General features: G+C 36.4%; 1 long non-coding RNA gene across 2 annotated transcripts in view; it reads right to left on the bottom strand.

The window, feature by feature from the left end:
* Positions 1-224: 224 nt before the first annotated feature.
* LOC123573022 (uncharacterized) overlaps positions 225-20,226 on the bottom strand; it is a 25,630-nt gene continuing 5,628 nt past the window's right edge. The window contains exons 3-4 of one of the 2 annotated variants that reach the window (XR_006697722.2): positions 6,413-7,183; positions 225-560 (exon numbers count right to left, since the gene is read on the bottom strand). This is a non-coding gene — a long non-coding RNA (uncharacterized lncRNA). Of the gene's footprint in view, positions 561-6,369; positions 7,184-20,226 lie in introns of those variants that run through there. The other variant, XR_006697721.3, reaches the window with a different exon arrangement.

Below are 20,226 nucleotides of genomic sequence, written 5' to 3'. Positions count from 1 at the left end.
CCCTCATGGGTCATTTGAATGTAAAGCATAATTTAATCATAACTCTGTATGCTTTTCTATCTATCTATCTTATCTATCTATCTATCCATCCATCTATCCATCCATCTATCTATCCACACATCTATATTTTACTACAATAGCCTTTAAGTGTATATTTCCCACCGAAAATATAAAATTTTTGAACTTTGAATGTCATATTTAAACATTTAAAGCTTTTAATACACTCAGAAACAATGAATCTTTTGTATCTTTGATCTTTAGTATAAATGGATTTTACAATAGTTTAAGATGTATTATAAAGTTAGAATTACTTATCAGAATCCCAAATTTCCCAAATTCCCCAAATTCCCAAGAATAATAATCTTAGTTCAAAATTAGCTAAAGAATATTAAAGTAGTGAATCATTCACAGTAATGTTTATCACAGTAGAAATGAAAGGACACAATTAGAATTTGTGAACTACAGGATAATAGAAGTAGGTGTTTGTATAATAATAATTCATTAGATACTCACCTATCACTTCAGACGGCCACAGAGTTTCCTGCATATTCTCCTATATTCTAAGAGCAAAGAACATTTTCCATATATTATTTTGTACTTTTTTCCATGTTAATTTTGAAATCTTTAAAATAGTACTGTATTGTCTTTTTATATATTTTTAAGTTTTCTTCTGATTGTAGCACATACCCTCATGCAAAAAATGTTATCATTCTTAGCAGTAAACCAAATGCTGTGAAGGATATAAAATACACAGAAAACAGTGTCTGGGGACCACTTTTAGTCAATAGAACAAATTCTATGTTTAGAGAAACTTGGAAGCTCGCTATAAATGTAGTGGAAATCATTTCACTAAAAGTAAGGATAATTATGGCAATATATCAAGTTCATATCATCTGCGTAGGCTAGGAAAGCAAGATGGAAACAACAAATTCATACTTTTAACTTTGTCATTGTAACACTGATACTGGGTGTGAAGGATAAAAATAAAGTGAATACAAACTATAAAGAACATGCAGCTAAAACATTAATTTTGTGAGAATCAAGGAAGAACATTAGCCATGAGATCTACTTACATGAGACATGGGATCTATTCACATAAGAAATGTGACTTGTTTTATATGTGTGTGTGTATATATATATGTGTGTGTGTGTGTTTGTGTGTGTGTGTGTGTGTGTATTTTTTCTATGAAATACAACAGTAGATAGAATTTCAGGCAGTAGTAGTAAGGCTGTAATGTTTAAGCTGATTTATCTAGGAATTCCACAAAAATATAGTGAAGATAAAACCAACTTAAAGTTAAAACATATATAGAGATGATACATTTTTTAAAATGGACTTAGGTTTTTAGAGCAGTTTTAGGCTTACAGCAAAATTGAGCAGAAGAGAAAAGAGATTCCCATATGCCTTCTCCCACACAAGCATAGCCTCCCCCATGTCAACATTCCCCACCAGAGTAGTACATTTTTCCCCCAATGGAAGAATCTAATTAGCACATTATTATCACCCAGAGTCCATGATTTACATTGCGTTCACTTTCGGTGTTGTAAATTCTATGGCTTTGGGCAAATGTATAATGACATATGTCTATTAGGTTGGTACAAAAGCAATTGTGGTTTTTGCCATAAAAGTAAAGGCAAAAACCACAATTACTTCTGCACCAACCTAATACCATTATAGTATCATACAGAGAAGGTTCACTGCTCTAAAACTCATGTGTGTTCTGCCTATTCATCCCTCCCTCCCCTACAAACTCCTGGCAACCACTGATCATTTTAACGCTGCCGTGGTTTTGCCTTTTCCAGAATGTCATATAGTTGAAATCATACAATACATAGCCTTTAGAGATTGGCTTCAGATTGAGACAAGGATTTTTGAAACACGTGTAGGCATTAGTTTTTAGACAACAGTCTAAACCAAGCTTATCCTGATGTCAGTTAATAATAAGACCTCCAGTCCTTTGATTGAATGAAGGCTTAAAGAACACGCAGAACTCTGAGGAAACTGGTAAGTGAGTGCTTAGGCACCCCTGTTCTTTAAGTCCCCTCTGTCCCTATTCACATGCCTTACAGGGGCACTTCATTAATTTATGCCTGAGAATATATATACATGGGGAAAAGGAAAGGAAAAGAAATATCTTCTCCCCCCAATTGAATCCCCAGTTTTTACTTCAATTTGACATCTCTTTCCTCTGCTTATTTTCATGAGTGCAGGAGCAAAGAAATTAAATTTCCTTTACTACACTCAAGTAGTAAAAAATGTGGAAAGGGAGAATTAATTTCAAATCTTTAAAAATGAATTTAAATCACAGAGATTCCATTAATTTTATCTTCTCTATATATATTTGTAATAAAAGCAAATGCTTTCTCATTTTAAGCTATTAATTCGTATAAACGTTGTAGAGTTAATTTTACGATGCTACATTTTTATAATCTGTTCCCAAATATTACAAGATTCTTGGAGTCGGGCAAAAAGTAAAAAGATATATTGTTATATGAAAACTAGGTGGTGATGCATTTACATTGTAGATATCTAGAATATGTTCCTTATTGTATTTGTATATTTATAAATTATATTTTAACTCACTTTCTAGAAAAGTACTGATGAAAATAATGATATTAGATGTTTGCTTGAGTAATGGCACATAGGATTTTAAATTTTTTGCTTCTTATTTTCTAGGTTTTTTTTTTTTTTTTTTTTGAGACAGAGTCTCACTCTGTTGCCCAGGCTAGAGTGCAATGGCACGATCTCCGCCTCCCGGGTTCAAGCAATTCTCCTGCCTCAGCCTCCTGAGTAGCTGGGATTACAGACGCCCCCCCTCCACCACGCCCAGCTAATTTTTGTATTTTTAGTAGAGACGGGGTTTCACCATGTTGGTCAGGCTGGTCTTGAACCCCTGACCTCGGGATCCACCCGCCTCGGCCTCCCAAAGTGCTGGGATTACAGGCGTGAGTCACTGCAACTGACCTTTCTAGGGTCTTTTAATGATAAAAATCAGATTGGAGATGAATGATGAAGTTTATGTGTTTAAGGCTATTACACTACTTGAAAAAACTGTATAGTACACATTACATTTTTAAAAGTTATTATTTGTCCTTCCTGTCAATTAAAGGGAAGTTTTTTGTGACAGATGAGAGGACAATACATATGAACTTCAAAAAGAAAGTTGAAATATACTATATGACCAACCAACACGGGAAAGGATTTTTCAGGTTGCAATTGTATCTTCGTATGGTTACATGGTTTGTTTCCTATTTTAATATGCACTTTATCTTGCTGTTTCAATGTGCTAAAGGTAAGAAAACAAATGGCTTGTGAAATAGGTATAAAATAAACTTAACTCCATTTTCAAACACACATACACAAAGTGAACTATATTTGATATCTACTACATGTTTTTCATGTAGGAAAAGTATTGTTGTTTACACCAATTTCTTTTGCCATATAAAAACTATAATCTGTAGAGAATTAAAAAGTGGCTTTTTTTAAAAGCACAGTACTTTTCCCCAAGGCAGATGTGAGAATATTCTAAATGAATTATTAACCCAGAAGAATTTAGGAAAATTTCATTGCACCCAGGAGAGGGAAAAAAAGAATCCGTCCTCCTCCTTGGTGAAGGTGAATGACAGCCAGCATCCCAACGTCCAATATGTGGTCAGAAAATGTCTCTTCTGAATTGGACATAAAGTGTGTGGTCTTGCAGTCAACTATGATGAATAGCCTTTAAAAAACCTTTTTCAAGCTTAGCATTCTATAAATTAATGAATACCTACCAGAAATTTGCAGGTGCACAATATTAGTAGAAACAGAGAAAACTAACATAATAAAAGAAGAAAAATAAGCCCAACAGAGAGAAGTATTAAAAAATAAAAGTTGTATTATGGAGTGAAAGGAAACAGAAATAACTTAGTAATGGTTTGTATTTGTATAAAAGCTAATTATATGAAGTACATTATATGAAGTACAATTCCATGGATCAGAAGTTTTGTGTGTGTGTGTGTGTGTTTTAGCAACGAATATGTTATGGGAGTTTAGATGAAAAGAAAAATTTTGAGTGTAATCAAATACTGGAATAAACTTTTCCAAATATTGGCAGAATGACCATCACTAGAGGTATTTTTAAAAAGTTTATGTCAGACTAGAATATGACTTCAGTAGGTTTCTACATTCAAACAAAAATTCAACAAAATAATTATTAATAAGCCAATGATTCCATGGCTATTGAAAATGGTTAAAAATAAAATTATTTAAAAAATAATATTGGAATAGTAAAATGTATTCACAGGAGAAAGAAAGCAAAGAAAATCCTATATTTTTTATTGTGTAAAAAGATATATTTGAAATTATTCATAATATATGAAGCCAATCAATACTCATGCAGTTACCAAATGCAACTTAACCCTTCTAATGAAATTCTATATCTGTCTTTGGTTTAAGAAAGCTTTAGCTGTACAAACTTGAATGTTGGAATTCATGAAGAGTATTTTTTTCTGCCTTTAATGACAAGATGTGAGCTAAAAAAAAAAACTTACTAGTTTCATGGAAGGACACCAGCAAGAAAATGAATAAAAGCATCAGTGTAATAATGAATTTTCCAAAAAAGTATGTGTGTATAATAATGGATTCAGAAACATTGTCATTGAAAATTTTGAAAATTATGAGTTAAAGATAAGAAATTAGGCAAAAGAAGGGAGTAAATTTAAATTTGCTTTTTCATTATAAAAACACAAAATATAAAGATAGATTTTTCAGATCAGTCATTAGGTCACCTAATTATAATCACTGCTTGCTATTCTCTGCTCTTTGATATATTATTATTTTTAAAACTGTGATTTTAATAGATTTGTCTCAATTGAATGATTATGCCATGACTTATACACTACTTCCAAGACATTTGATTATTTCCAAAGTTTTGTTATTAAAAATGTATTTGTTCCTTTAGATTTCCTGTATGTGAAATAATTCTTCAGTAAGAATTCCCAGAAGTTAAACATGTCAAAGGCGAAAACATTTTTCTCCTGATGTATAAGCTAAAAATATTTTCAAAAGGTTTATGCCAATGTGAAATGCCATGAACAACATCTGAGAGTTTAGCTGCACCCTATCCTAGGCAACATAAAATATCATGTTTCTCATTAAGTGCTAATTTAATAGATGAAAATTAGAAATTCATTTTGATTTTCAAAGTGTTTTTAAATTATAAAACCTAATGTGATTAAAATATATTACCAATTGATGGTTATAGGGGAGATACTACCTCTTTTTACTGAAAACTTTTATTATTCTTGGACTAAGTATCTACTAGTAAGGTGGTAAAATTTGCATTTCTACAATTCAGTTCAATGGAGTAGTAGGAGAACCAGGTTGCACACATTTATTTCTGTTTTTTTGTGTATATAAAGTTTTGAGCTATTGGTATTGTTTTTCACCAGTTTTAATAGGCTGAATACTGGCCACTCAAACAATTTATAAGGTAATACTTACAAATTCCAGGTGTTGGGGACCTGGAGTTCCCCAACACCTGGAATTTGTAAGTATTACCTTATAAAGAAAAAGGTTTTTTTGTAAGTATGATTAAATTAAGAATCTTGACATGGAAGATAATCCTGTATTATCAGCTCTAAATCCAACCCCACCATTTTTATAATATAGAAAGAGAAGCAAATTTAGACACACACAGAGGAAGTGAAGGCAATATAACCAAAGTGATGGGAGGCAAAAACCAGAGTGATGTAGCCACAAGTCAAACAATGCCCATAGCCTGAAGAGACAAGGAAAGGATTTTCCCCTAAAGCTCCAGAGGGAGCACAGACCAGGCAACAGCTTGATTTTGGCTCAGTGAGAATGATTTTGAATCTGTGGCTTCCATAACTGTGAGAGTTTGATTCTGTGTCCTTGCTATTGTGAATAATGCTATAATGATCATATGAGTGCCTGTGTCTTTTTGGTAGAAATTTATTTTCCCTTTTGGTAGCTACACAGTAATGAGATTATTGGTTCAAATGATAGTTCTGTTTTCAGTTCTTTGAGAAATCTCCAAACTGCTTTCCACAGTGGCTGAATTAATTTACGTTTCCACCAAAAGTGTATAAATATTCTCTTTTCTACACAACCTTGCCTGAACCTAAAATAAAAGCTGAAATTAAAGCTAAACTTTGAGAGAATAAATTTTTGTTGTTTTAAGCCACCAAGTTTGTGTATCTATTACAGAAGCCAAAGGGAACTAAGACACTGTGTATTTTCACTCGTAAACCTTTGGAAAAATTTAAGTTGGTTTATCAATTATTGTACTAAAATTTGAATCCAGTAGATGTTACATTTATTCCTTTGTATTAGTCATGGTTCTCTAGACAGACAGGACTAATAGGATAGACATTTATATGACAGGGAGTTTATTAAGGAGTACTGACTCACAGGATCACAAGGTGAAGTCCCACAATCGGCCGTCTGCAAGTTAAGGCGCAAAGAAGCCCGTCTGAGCTTCAAAACCTCAAAAATAGGGAAGCCGACGATGCAGCCTTCAGTCTGTGGCCAGAGGCCCAAGATCCCCTGGCAAACCACTGGTATAGGTCCGAAAGTTCAAAAGCTGAAGAACTTGGAGTATGATGTTCAAGGGCAGGAAGCAGCCAGCACAGGAGAAAGATGGAGTCCGGAAGACTTGTCCAGTCCAGTGTTTCCACCTTCTTCCACCTGCTTTTATCCTAGCTGCACTAGCTGCTGATTAGATTGTGCCCACTCGGATTGAGTGTGGGTCTGCTTCCCCCAGTCCACTGACTCAAATGTTAATCTCCTTTGGCAACACCCTAACGGCCACATCCAGGAACAATACCTTGCATCCTTCAATCCAGTCAAGTTGACACTCAATATTAACCATCACATTCTCTAATATAGTTTCCCCCTTTCACCTTTTGATGAAGTATCAAAGTTAGTAGGTTGTTATGGTTTGAATGTTTGTCCACTTCAAAACTTATGCTGAAATTTAATTCCCATTGTTGCAGTATTAAGTGAGCACCCTAAGAAGTGATTAGGCTGTGAGGGCTGTATCCTCATGGGTGAGACTTGTGCCACTGTAAAATAGCAAGTTCAGCGTTTTCCTGTCTTTCTGTTTCTGTCATGGGTTGACACTGCAAGAAGATCCTCGCCAGATGCTGACCCTCAAACTTGGACTTCTTATCCTCCAGAATTCTGAAATAATAAATTTCTGTTCATTATAAATTACTCAGTCTCAGGTACACTCTTGTGGAAACAAAAATTAACTGAGATACATGTCTTGTCCTAACGCTCTGGGAAAATCACTAAAGGCTTAAGATCTGAAAGTATACATCAACGAGGCAAAATGAACACAAAATTGCTTATCTTTCATTAATAGGAAAAAAAACTCACAAATATTCAATTTCCCAAAGCAACTTCAAAATAAAAAAATGTAACACTTAAACATAGATGTGTGAATGCCCTCCTTTTGCATTTAAACCTGATGGGGTTTAAGAAGTTCTATATCATGCATCTAAAAATGTTTGTCTTATAAAACTCTAAATTTAAGTAGTAAATATTCCAACAGCTTGTGCACATTTTTATGTCACATTTTTTCACATTTTATGTAATCTATTAAATCATCCCATTTGTCATAAAAAGAAAAATGTATATTTTTTTCTATTTCTAGTAACTAGAATAACTTCCAATGAGGACAGAAATTAAAAACCTTATAATCTTCACAAATAAAAAGAATGTATTTTTTCATATTCAGATATGTCATATTTGAGAAATTTCTTTTAAAATATGTACATAGCAAGGACTATTAGGAAGAACACTACATATAATGTGTGAGAGCCTGAGTAGCTCTGATTTGATACTTTCTCTTTACATGCAAACTTGGCAATCTAAATCTTTGGAAATTTCCACTGGAGATCTATTAAAAACAGATGCCACTTTACTTGCAGGACTCCTATAAAACTCAAATATGTAAAATAACTTGGAAATTATAATGAATTCTGCAAAAATAACTATTATGTTGGAATACCAATATACTTGTATACATGGATGCTAATTTATCAATTAATTATCAGATGATGACTATATGGCATTAGTGTGAAGTGGCAGATTCTGGCATATTTTAAAAATTGATTTTTTTATTTGTGTAGCAGGAGTGACACTGTTGTGAGGAAATGTAACCTGCCATTTTCAAACAACTTCCTCAGAATTATGCTGACTGGAATAGTATTCCAAAATGTTTCTTTTTACTATATTAGTACAATATCACTGATAAAATAGAACACAAATATAAGTTTAAATCTAATAACAAAGTGTTACTCAAATGCATTTAAAATCATTCTACTTAATGAAATCATGTTACGTCAAATGTTGAACTTAATTCAATGGATGAGTCATTTCTAGTGTTCTGGGATCTGATGTGATAACAGACTCTTACACAGCAAACATCACCGGATAAATACACCTTTTCCTCTTCCTGGAACAATCTTTCTTTAGATAATATCATGGTGCACTCTCTCACCTTCTTCAGATCCTGACATATTTGTCTAATGTCCACTGAAGACTTGCCTTCTCCCTTATCTAAATTACTCTATCCCTGACACTGTCGCCTGCCTTCACTGCTTTATTTTTTTTCTTGTCACCAGCTAACACACTCTATACTTTATTTGTTCATCTGCATTGCGTTTTGTCTGAGTTTCTTAATAGAATGCAACAGCCACAAAGTCAGACTTTGAAATTTCTGTTTTATTTTTAGCGTATCTTAACACCTAATAGCTACAATGGTGTTGGCACTTAAATGGTTTTAGATAAATGAATTAATTAGCAAATGGATAAATGCCTGACCGAATAATCAAATTAAGGAAGACAGCAGAGACTTTCTAACTTAACATTAACTTCTTTAGCTAATAAATATCTAATTGGTAACTCAACTATGCTTAACTCCATGTAGGGTGACATAAGAATAAGAGTAATAGAAAGATAGGAGTAATAAAAAGAAATACTAAATTATTCTTTTGGAAGGGGTACTTTAACCTCTTCCTTTCCTTACATATGCAAGGTGATACAGATATTAATTTGATAATAAAATTAAAAATAACTAGAGATGTAAATTGCAATGAAAGTATAATCAAATATAATAAAATATAGTAAATGTAAAAATCTTTTTCACTGTTTTAAATAAAATGCATTAACTTTCTTTAAAAAATAAAAGTATATATTTAAATACTTATTGGAGGTCTAATAATAGAAATATAAATAACCAAATAAATGGAAAAGGATCAATTGGAAGGAACTTTCCAATTGTGTGTGTGTGTGTGCGTGTGCGTGTGTGTGCACTTTATTGTCCCAATTTTAACTTACATTTGTTTGGACGGTATACACTCTGTTTCTATCCCCTTAGGAGTTGTCCTAGAAATTGCAGCAAACATCATTAGCTTATAAAAATATGATGTTAACCTGTATTTTAGCCTCATCTGCAACAGTCCAAGGAACTTACATAAAAGTGAATAAAACTTATTTTACTGCCCTTCCAACTTATATCATGTTGGTGCCATATACTTTAATTTCAGCTATTTTAAGACTTTAGAAGATATTATTTATTAATATTGTTGTATACACTCTAAGTTGATTTGTGTTTACTCTCATTTTGAGTACCGATTTTTGTCTTTGTTTAAAATGTTAGTAAAATAAGTAGTAAGCCTAAAAATGAATAAACATGGTATTTTTCCTTCTGCATAACAATGTTTTTAGGTTTGGGGTTTTTTTTTTTCTTTTGACTAAAAAATAATCTTCATTTAGCCATCTTCCTTAGTATGTCTTCATGGGTATGGAATTCTACATGAAAGATAATTTTTTTCATCATATTGATACTATGCTTTGGCTTCTATTTTCCATTGTTTATATAGAAAAGTCAACCAGCCTTTGTAAAACAAGTATTTTTTGTTTGTTTGTTTTTCTCAAGATGTTTTCAAGATATTTCTACTTTTTTTTTCTTTGTAGTTTGACAAGGATACTTCTAGTTGTATTTTTTCTAATACTACTTCTAGTTGTACTCCTTCTTAGAAATCTTAGGCATTTTTAGTGTATCAAATTGATATCTTTTAAAAATCTGTAATATCCACAGACTTAATTCTTGAAATGGTGTTAATATTTTACTGCTCTATTTTCTCTCTTTCTTCATTTAAATCAACTATATGTGTTTAATTGATTTGATTGACTTAATTAATTTAGATGATTTGGTTAATTTAACTTACATGGCAGGTTGAATGTATACGACTCTTCCTTCCATCAAGGAGAGGTCAACAACTTATTGTCATTGAAATTAGAATTTCTCACTGAGTATTCTGTTTCTCTTAACTGTACTTCTGTACTTTTCATCCTCTGCTAGCTTCAGGCTACATTCTGGATAATCTCACTGACCTATTATTCAGCTCCTTATTTCTCTCCTTAGCTATTTCTAATCTTGGGTGACATTGATCCATTGAGTTTATAACTGTTGCTATTTTTCTTTTCAATGCTAAAATTTCTGTTTGCTTCCTTTTGAAATCTGCACTCCGTGTTGCTTAAAAAAATTTTTTTCAAAATTTTCTTTTATTTTGTCAACTATGGGAATGAGAATTGTTTTGTATTCCCTGATACATTCAAGATGTAATTTTTTGGAATAATTTGTTTATGTTGTTATATTTTCCATGTCTTACTCATGATTTCTTGTTTCGATAAAAGCCTGGTTACTTTTGCTTGTTAGATGCTCATTTATTTTGTTTTAAAATATATAGTGAAAGTAAAATAAGGTTAAGAAAATTCACTCCTCCTTCAAGTAAGATGATTTTTTTTGTTTCTTTCAGGGGATAGGAAATGCTACCTATCTCATTTTAATCCATATTGAAGGCTTCAGATTTCCCTAATTCTCCAAGTGATGCAAAACTAAGGTGAGCAGTAAATTCATAGGTGATTTAATTAAGGCATTTTTTTTTTTTTTTACTTTAAAGGTTTATCCCTTGGGGACTGCAGCTTAATGCCTCAGCTTAATTTCTTGTATAATTAAAATTATTGTATTTCATAAGTTTATGTTGTAAATGTTATATTATAAACTTATTTCTTTTATAAATAAATTTCATAACCTTCATAAAGCTTTAGCTTTCTACTCACTGAGGCCAATAAAATTGTATTTCAACTTCACAGTTTTTTCTTACTGATTGGCAAATGTCTTTAAATTACAAAAAATTTTGGGTAATCTTCTCTTTCCTAAGATTTTGGCCTGGAGCTTCTTCAGTTTCTTCAAGGCTCTTAAGCCAATTTTTAAAACAATTTCACCCTGCTCTTTGAGTTGTCTTCAGCAGGAAGGTTGGCCTCAATCGCCTGGCCCATCACTACCAGAAACAGAATCTGTTTTTCAGAAAGACCACTTGATCTCAGCATATTCACATCAATGCACTCTGAAATATGTTATAGATAAATGAATTGGCAGATAGATGTGAATGCACATATACATGTGCACACAGACTGAAGGTATATATAAACAGAATATTCATATAAATAAAACCTTGTATATCTACTCATATTTTTAATATTTACATGGTTTAAGAAATGTAGAAGTGATTCAGCTCTAACCATACCCAATAAGCAAGAAACCAAATGTATCATCTAGGAGGTAATTGTATTGATCTATAGCTGCCAAGTATAATAGTCTTCATTTGATTTCTTTTACATTTTACCTAAAATGAGTGGTAGATTTCTCTGCAAACTAAATAAGTTAAATACTTTGAAAAATTTCATGTACTTACTGTAAATATTTATTGAGTATCTTTGTAATACCTTCCTTGGCCTCAGGCTACTTAAGTGCTTTCTGTTTGTGTTCCACAGACCTTTATTTATACTTTTATTTTGACATCTTTCATATTATTTTAATTAATTATTTGGATATATGTCTCCTCTTAAAAGAAACATTTTAGACAAATTAAATTTGACAGAGTTTATTTGAACAAAGAGTAATTTGTGAATGGTGCAGTACCCTGAACCAGGAGAGGTTCAAGCACAACCAGCAAGCATGGGTACTCAGCAGTGACCACACGAGGTCAGCCTTTGTGAGTGGAAGTCCATGTTGCTGAGCCCATGCATAACCTCCATCCCTGCCACCATGGCCACTTTGTTCATGGCCCCATTGGGTGATGACAGGGTGGTTGGGAAAAGAGGTTGAGTGGTGCCCACAAAATAGGTCATCCTATACACTTAATTAGTAAAATTTTCCTCTGCTGAGGTCCCCATTGGTGAGAAATCACATGGGATACAAATATCTGAGTGGTTTTGGATCACTCAGAGAGGTGCATTTATATACTTCTTCCCCAAATTTCTTTGTCACCAATTTTCTAATCATGCTTCTTCCAAGTGTCTGGTCATCCAGCCAAACCATTGGCTACTGTCCGTGAAACAGTATATAATCACACATCTGGCCATTTCTCCTTACATGCAAAGTGCACAACCAGGTGCACTGCTCAAAGTTATGCCCACTGGGAAGATTTTCCTTCACGGCTGTCCTTCAGGGATGTCCTAGAAAGGGGCTGTAGTGCCGTAGCTCTCCACTTTCGGATGGTACCTGCATATCTTGCAGAACCATCTGTGAATCAGGCCATATTTTTCTCTTCCTCTGTCGACTAATCATAGGGAACTCCCCATATGGCCATCGGTGCAGGCTGAGAGAGAGAAGGCAGAGTGGCAAATGAGCCACTTCCTCATGTAACTTATCTGTGCCTTCAGGACCTGCTCAAGCCCGGTCACATATATACCACTTCCACTCAATGATGGAATGCTGCTGTGTATGACCCACTTTATAGCTAGATGGGTCAGAAAGCACCCAGTTCATAATATACAGTTCATGTCACAGGGTTACTTGATGACCCATAGTCAAACTTTCAGTTTTTACCAAAGTCCAACAGGTCAAGAGCTGTCTCTCAAAAGGAGAGTAATTATCTGCAGAAGATGACAGGTCCTTGCTCCAAAATCCTAAAGGCCTCCGCTGTGATTCACCTATGGGGTCCTGCCAAAGGCACCAAACAGCAACCCTATCTGCCACTGATACCTCAAGCACCATTGGATCTGCTGGATCATATGGCCCAAGTGACAGAGAAGCTTGCATGGCAGCCTGGACCTGTTGTAGAGCCTTCTCCTGTTCTGGACCCCACTCAAAACTGGCAGCTTTTCAGGTCACTTGATAAATGGGCTGGGTTAACACACCCAAATGAGGAATGTGTTGTCTCCAAAATCCAAATAGGCCCACTAGGCATTGTGCCTCTTTCTTGGTTGTAGAACGGCCAGATGCAGCAACTTATCCTTCATCTTAGAGGGAATATCTCAACAGGCCCCATACCACAGGACCCCTAGAGATTTTACTGAGGTAGAAGGTCCCTGAATTTTAGTCAGATTTATTTCCCATCCTCTGGCATGCAAATGTCTCACCAAGAATTTCAATGTGTTTGCTACTTCTTGCTCACTGGATCCAATCAGCATAATGTCATCAATGTAATCGACCTGTGTGATATCTTGTGGAAGCAAAAAGCAATCAAGGTGTCTCGGAATAAGATGATGACACAAAGTTGGAGAGTTGATATACCCCTGAGGTAGGACAGTAAAGGTATATTGCTGGTCTTAGGAGCAGAAGGTAAATTGCTTCTGGTGAGCCTTATGGAAAGGAATGGAGAAAAATACATTTTCCAAGTCAATGCCTGCATATCAGGTACCAGGAAATGTGTTAATATGCTGAAGCAATAAAACCACATCTGGTACATCAGCTGCAATTGGAGTCACCACTTGGTTGAGCCTACAATAATCCACTGTCATTCTCCAAGATCCATCTGTCTTCTGCACAGGTCAAATAGGAGACTTGAATGGGGTTGTGGTGGGAAGACCACCCCTGCATCTTTCAAGTCCTTGATGGTGGCATTAATCTCTGCATCCCCTCAAGGATTCAATATTGTTTATGATTTACTATTTTTCTAGGTAGAGGCAGCTCTTATGGCTTCCATTTGGCCTTTCCCACCCTAATAGCCTCACCCTACTGGTCAGGGTGCTAATGTGGGTTTTCTGCCAGCTGCTAAGTATGTCTATGCCAATTATGCATTCTGGCACTGGGGAAATGACCACAGGATGAGTCCAAGGACCCACTGGACCCACTGTAACTTGGACCTGAGCTAAAATTCCATTCATTACCTGACTGCCATAGGCCCTTACTTTAACTGTAGGACCACAATAACGTTTTGGGTACCCTGGAATCAACATCAGCTCAGAGCCAGTGTCCAGTGGTCCCCAAAATGTCTGATCATTTTCCTTTTTCCAATGCATAGATTCCCTGGTAAAAGGCCAGAGGTCTCATTGGCAAAGGATGGGAGAAAGTTTTACTGCATAAATTATTGGTTATGTAGTGGGATCCTTCCTCAAGAGGACCCAGCCTCCCTTCATTTAAGAGGTTCTGGGTCTGTAAATTGGCTTAAGTATAGAAGTTGATGGAGGGGCTGTGATTCTCGGTTTTCATAGTACAAATTAGTCTTTTTTCCATTTGACCTAGAAGGCTTCTTCTTGTATAAATTAAGTAGGAATGCAGTAGGAATGCAGTAGGCTTCCTATCAATTTTACTTCTAGGATCACCGTGATTAATTAGCTGATGCTAGAGCTCTACATGAGTCAGACTATTCTGATTGCTGTTTTGTCTCTGCTGTCCACTACAATAGCTATGCCCACCTTGCCTTTGACGGTTGAGTTCCACCACTTGGCCCCTGCTGCCTCAGGATCCAATTATTCCCATCATATTTAAATTTTGTAGTTGAGTAACTGTGGTTCCCACTGTTAATTTGACATACAGAGTAGAGCAATTACAGGGCTCTTCAAATATGCCATCACAAATCTATTTTACAAGGCATTGGTCAAAGGTATATCTTCTGGACCCTCCCAGCTGGGATGAATAGGTCTAAAGTGACTAATCCACTTCACCATCCCAATCTCCCTAAGCCTTCTCATCCCTTCCTCTACATTAAACCAAGGGAGATCAGGCATTTCCAGCTCGCTCACAGGGGGCCATCTTTTAATCCATATTTTAGCTATCCAAGCAAATGAACTATTAGAACCTTTTTTTAACTCCCAAGCTGCAACATTAAATGAAGAGTCCCTACTTAGTGGGCCCAAATCAATAAATTCAGCCTAATCCAACTCTGTGTTCCTTCCACCATTATCCTAACCTTTAATATCCATTCCCATGCCTGTACTCCAGATTTCTGTTTATATATGTGACAGAATTAAAGCTCTCTTTTCAAGTGTAGTGCACCTCCTCATGGGTCATCACTCTCTACCTGACCTCTAGGGGCCCAGGGGAACTTTAGTCTAGTTATAGGTCTAGAAGCAAACAAGGGTGTCAGGGGTGCCATTACTGATGATGGGGAAGCTATTCCGTCTGGCAAAAAAGCTTCATCAGAGTTTACAAACTCCATGTCCCCAGATTCATCAGAGTCCTCTTACACGTCCTCATTCCAAGTTGCAGGATCCCATTCTTTTCCAATCAATGCCCTCACTTTAACAGTAGACACCTGACGAGGCTGTGCATCCACTTTCATTGCAGGTCAGTCACTCACCTGATAAGAACTTGTAGCTGCTTCTGAAGCCAGGAGACAAGATCCCTGAGTCGATCATTTTCTTTCATCACTTTGTTCACTGAATTTAGGAGCAACTGAGCAGCTTCATTATGTTCCTTGGTTCTCCACATATGGTCAAAGGTATTATGTATAGAGTACTATATTCCTTGCTTCTCATGAGCAGTTAATCAAGAGTGTCAGTTGCATTTATTTAGCATAACTCTCTAAACAATTCATGCCAAGGAATATCAGTGTTCTCCATACTATTAGAAGTAGAGTCCTTAGCATTTTTGGGTCTAATCATATTAAGCACCCAACTCCAGAAACCCCAAAACCAATGAAACAATTCCATCCTTAATATTCTATTCCTCTAGAGCCACTCCTGGTACCAAAATCTGTATTAGCCAGGGTTCCCTAGAGAGCCAGAACTTATATGATATATAAGTGGCCACGGTAGACTGATAAACTCATATATATATGAGTTTATCAAGTATTAACTTACATGATCACAAAGTCCCACAGTAGGCTGTCTGCAAGTTTGAGGAGCAAGGAGAGCTAATCCAAATCTCAAAACTGAAGAACTTGGAGTCTGATGGAGTCCAATGTTTGAGGGTAGGAAGCATCCAGTATAGGAGAAAGACGTAGCCTTGCAGGCTAGGCCGGTCTTGCCTTTTCACATTTTTCTGCTTGGCAACACCCTCACAGATACATCCAGCATCAATACTTTGCATCCTTCAATCCAATCAAGTTGACACTCAGTATTAACCATCACAACATGATTGTGCTTTAAAATGTGAGGACATGAAATCTGGAGGAGCCATGGGCAGAATGAAATAGTTTGGCTTTCTGTCCCCACCCAAATCTCATCTCAAATTGTAATCCCCATGTATCAAGGAAGGGACTAGGTGGGAGGGGATAGGATCATGGGGACTGTTTTTCCTATACTGTTCTTGTGATAGTGAGTGAGTTCTCATGAGATCTGATGGTTTTATAAGGGGCACTTTTCTCTTCACCTCCTCTCTTTCCTGGCCCCTTGTGAAGAAGATACTTGCTTCTTGTTCACCTTACACCATGATTGTAAGTTTTCCGAGGCCTCCCAGTCCATGCTAGAACTCTAAGTCAGTTAAACCTTTGTTTATAAATTACCCAGTCTCAGGTAGTATCTTTATAGCAGTATGAAAACAGATTAATACAATTTGCTAAGTTCAATTGCAGTTTGCTACGTATGGAGACAGCTTTGGACCAAATTTAATATAATTTAACACTTTACATCTAGAATATGAGACTCCATGTGTTGGAATTTCTTTTCATTCATGAGTTTCTTTTCATAGCTACCTCAGTGACTTACAGATAGGAGGTACTTAATAAATGATTATCAAATGAAAGCTAGGTATGATAATAAACATGGAGAAAACAGACAGGAATAAAGCATAGTTTCTTGGTAAAAGGACTTCTTAATGTAGCAGAATGATATGGTTGGCTTTGTCACCACCAAAATCTCACCTGGAATTGTAGCTCCCATAATTTCCATGTGTTGTGGGAGGGACCGAGTGGAAGATAATTGAATCATAGGGGTGGGTCTTTCTTGCGCTGTTCTCATGATAGTGAATAAGTCTCATGAGATCTGATAGTTTTATGAAGAGAAGTTCCCCTGTACATGCCTCTTGCCTGCCATATGTAAAACATGCCTTTGCTCCTCCTTCACCTTCTGCCATGATTGTGAGGCCTCCCCAGCCATGCTGGACTGTGAGTCAATTAAACTTCTTTCCTTTAAAAATTGCCCAGTCTCTGGTATGTCTTTATTAGCAGCATGAGAACAGACTAATACAGTAAATTGGTACTAGTAGAGTGGGATGCTGCTGTAAAGATACCTGAAAACATGGAAGTGACTTTGGAACTGGATAACAGGAAGAGATTGGAACAGTTTGGAGGGCTCAGAAGACGACAGGAAAATGTGGGAACGTTTGAACTTCCTTCCTATAGATTTGGAGGGCTCAGAAGACAGGAAGATGTGGGAAAGTTTGTAACTTTGTAGAGACTTGTTGGATGGTTTCAAGAAGAATGCTGATGGTGATATGGATAGTAAAATCCAGTCTAAGTGTGTCTCAGATGGAGATGAAGAACTTGTTGGGTACTGGAGCAAAGGTCACTTTTGCTATACAGAGACTGGCCACATTTTGCTTCTGCTCTAGAGGTCTGTGGAACTTTGAACTTGAGAGAGAGATGACTTAGGGTATATGGTGAAATTTTTTAGCAGCAAGGCTTTCAAGAGGAAGCAGAGCATAAAAGTTGGGAAAATTTGCAGCATAATAATGCAATCGAACAGAAAAATCTATTTTCTAGGGAGAAATTCAAGCCAGCTACAGAAATTTGCATAAGTAACAAGAAGCCCATTGTTACCAAGAAAATGGGGAAAATGTCTTCATGGCATGTCAGAAACTTTTGCAGGAGCCTCTCCCATCACAGACCTGGAAGCCTAGGGGGAAAAATAATTGGTTCCTGGGCTGGGGCCAGGGCCCCCTTGTTGCATGCAGGCTAGGGACTTTGTGCCCTGCATCCCAGCCACTCTAGCCATGTCCAAAAGGGGCCAAGGTACAGCTGGGGCAGTATCTTTGGAAGGTGCAAGCCCCAAGCCTTTGCAGCTTCCATGTGACATTGAGCCTGCTGGTACACAGAAGTCAAGAACTGAGGTTTGGGAGCCTCTACCTAGATTTCAGAGGATGCATGGAAATGCCTGAATGTCCAGGCAGAAGTTTGCTGCAGGGGTGGTGCCCTCATGGAAAATCTCTGCTAGGGCAGTGTGGAAGGGAAATGTGGGGTGGGAGCCCCCATATAGAGTCCCCACAGGGACACTGCCTAATGGAGCTGGGAAAAGAGGGCCACTGTCCTCCAGACTCCAGAATGGTAGATCCACTGACAGCTTGCACCATGGATCTGGAAAAGCTATTGACAATGACAGCCATGGAAGCAGCTGGGAGGGGGCTGTATCCTGCAAAGTCACAGGGATGGAGCTTCTCAAGGCCATGGGAGCCCATGTCTTGCATCAGTGGGACCTGGATGTGAGACATGGAGTCAAAGGAGATAATTTTGGAACTTTAATGTTTAATGGCTGCCCCATTGGATTTTAGACTTGCATGGGGCCTGTAGTCTCTTTGTTTTGGACAATTTCTTTCATTTGGAACACATGTATTTACCTAATGCCTGAAGCGCCATTGTACCTAGGAAGTACAATGTGACTTTGCTTCTCCTTCACCTTCTGCTATGATTGTGAGACTTCCCCATTGTGCTGAATTGTGAGTCAATTAAACCTCTTTCCTTTATAAATTACCTTGTCTTGGATATGTCATTATTAGCAGTGTGAGAACAGACTAATACACAGAGTAAATAAACACGAACAAAACAAAAGATTGCTCAATATGCATTTCAAAGCCTCTTTTGTAGCTGAAGGCATGTGACCTAGGTTTTGCAAATCAGGTAACTCACATGTGATTGATTTTCAAGTGAAGTTCTGTGCAGGGCCCCAGTCTACTGATTGGAGGCAATAGAAGCTATGCTGGACATTTCTCCAAAAAGTTATTTTTGCAGGATGATTGTGAGATTTTCCAGGAATTGGAAAATTAGTTCCCTTTAAGCCAGCCTGTGTGAGTATCTTGAAATATTGTTAATACATGCTTGTCTTGGGGAGCATTGGGGAACTTGTTCTTTTCTAGTCCTTCCATGCGAGCTATCTAGTTTTTTAAAGCAATTTTTAAAACTCAAAATATAACATACTTAAAGGAAAGCACAAATCATAAGTAAACTACTTGATGTATTTATCAGAAAGTGAATACACCCATGTGGCAATTACACAAATAAAAAAATAGAAAATTATATTAATCTGAAAGCTTTTTTATGGACCTTCCCATTTACAAATTCTCATCCTCCTCAAAGCCAATCACATTCTAATTTCAATCACCATTTGTTTTGCCAGTTTTTGAAGTTTATACATGGAGAATGACACAGTAGGTACTATTTTGTGTCTGACCTCTCTAGAATTCCATGTCTGAGTCATTATAGGATACTCCTCATTACAAGCACAGGACACTGCACCTAATAAATCTTACCACTAAGTAAGAGACTCAAACTAGTGCATATTCTTCCAAGTTTCAGTTAAATTCAGAGAATATGATAGGTGTCCAGCTTGTTACAGCAGTAATGTGAGTGACTCTATCACGTACCTTTTAAAACCCAGCAGATCCAATGTGGTGGAAGTGCCCGAGGTTGTGCTGAATGTTGTATGGAGCTTGTTCATGCTCCAGTAAGAGAATTGCAGCAATGTCTGTTGGGTTTTGGCAGAAAGCAGCATTATACTTATAAGTAGGCTTATATAAACAAAGTGGCCATGGTAGACTGATAAGAGGTTTTATTTAGTTTCACATTATAAACTTTTCACTTTGATAGGCCAGAATATAGTCACTGCTGGGTAAGTGCAAAACCAACTCTGACCTTCTAACACGAAACCTACTCCATGAGACACCCTCCTCCCTCACATGATGGGTTGATTACATCGGAGCCCTCTATGAGCAGCAATTTGTCTTCACTGAAGTAAATACTTATTCTGGATCATAATCTTTCTTCCTATCCATG

Source organism: Macaca fascicularis, chromosome 4 (assembly GCF_037993035.2).
Source record: "Macaca fascicularis isolate 582-1 chromosome 4, T2T-MFA8v1.1".
In the NCBI taxonomy this organism is placed as follows: Eukaryota; Metazoa; Chordata; class Mammalia; order Primates; family Cercopithecidae; genus Macaca; species Macaca fascicularis.
This window is presented reverse-complemented; position numbering and strand designations above follow the sequence as displayed.